The sequence below is a fragment of the Octodon degus genome, unplaced genomic scaffold (genome assembly GCF_000260255.1).
Source record: "Octodon degus isolate 3935 unplaced genomic scaffold, OctDeg1.0 scaffold00011, whole genome shotgun sequence".
Taxonomy (NCBI): Eukaryota; Metazoa; Chordata; class Mammalia; order Rodentia; family Octodontidae; genus Octodon; species Octodon degus.
In genome coordinates this window covers 25,247,507-25,249,030 of record NW_004524587.1, presented here as the reverse complement: position 1 = coordinate 25,249,030, position 1,524 = coordinate 25,247,507, and positions in this window count along the sequence as shown.

The following is a 1,524-nucleotide window of genomic DNA, read 5'->3' as shown; positions in this document are numbered from 1 at the left end:
GAAAAACTGGTCCTCCAGTTAGCTATGAATAAACCAATACTTTTTATGATAAAAAGCCAGAACTCTGAAATAAGGAAAAAGGTTTAAAATAATTTTTGGTCTGGGATGTGGCTCCGCAGTAGATTGCTTGCCTGGCATTCATAAGGGCCTGGGTTTGATCCTCAGGCACTGTTTTAGAAAAGCCTCCAGGTGGTGGAGGGAGCTGTTTCCCTGATAGCCCTTTGCGTAGTGCACTACATCAAGTTCAGTGTCCCGCTCTATAGAGGTTTTTAAAATTACTTCTAAGTGTTTCAAAAACACCACCATGATATCTTTTCTTTTGATCTATAGAACACCCAAGCAGATACCACAAAGCACTGTTCTCTTCATACATTGGAAGGCTTGTATTTTTAATTTTAGTAGGAGTTTGAATCTACATAGTAAGAAAAGTGGTGGTGCTGGGCAGTAACTTGGACTTTGGTTGTTTACATGTAGGTCTGGGACACTTTAGTCTAAGAGCTCCCAAGAATTGGTTCATGGGTCACTGTATGGAATCATTTTGTTTTGCTTTTTGTGCTGGGGATTAAACCCAGTGTCCTGTGCAGGCTGCAACCCCAGCAGCTGTTTCCCCCTCTATAATACTGGAGATTGGACTCAGAGTTTTCATTCTGGGCTGTAGGTATCTCTGGTCCTTTTTTAAAAATTTATTTTATTTTATTTTTTGCAGAAACGGGGATTGAACTCAGGCCCTTGCACTTGCCAGGGAAGTGCTTATTCCACTGAGCCATCTCCCTGGTCTGTTATTTTTTATTTGATACAAAGTCTGAGTGTCACCAAATCACCAGGTTGTCCTGGTTGGGCTCAAACTTGAGTTTTTCCTGCTTCAGCCTCCCAGAGTGCTGGGCTGGGATTACAGGTATGTGCTATTATACTTGGCTTATTATTTTTAAAAATAGAACTGGGGGTGTAACTCAATAGTTGAGTGCTTGCTTAGCATGCTTAGTCCTGGGTTCTATCCACAGCCCTGCAAAAATCAGTAACAACCACAACCATCACCACCACCACCACCACCCAAATCTCATTTCATACTGAATCAGATGCCCCAGAGTGAGGCAATCTTTTAAATAAACAGCCTAGATGTGGAACTGTTCAACGTTAAGTCATGATGCAATAAAGGCAGGCAAACAACCTGCTCCATCAGGTTGGAACATTTTAACATCTCAGATCCAGACTGGGAAGCAAGGGGAGGGTTTAGGCCAACAAGCTCAGCTTCTGTGGAAAACATCCTGGTTCATGTGCCACGGAGGAACCTGACTTGGTCCATAGTGGGTAGGCAATCTACGTGCTTAAAAATAACAAGATCAGCAGGGTGCTCAAATGCCTTCTGCAGTTAGCTGAGGTCTTTTTTTTTTAAATTCTTGTGTGTGTGTGTGTGTGTGTGTGTGTGTGTGTGTGGCCAGCTCAGACCACCAGGGGGTGGGGCTGACTGGCATGTGGTGCTGGGGGATTGAACCTCGGTCCCTGTGCTTTGCTAAGCTTGTTCTA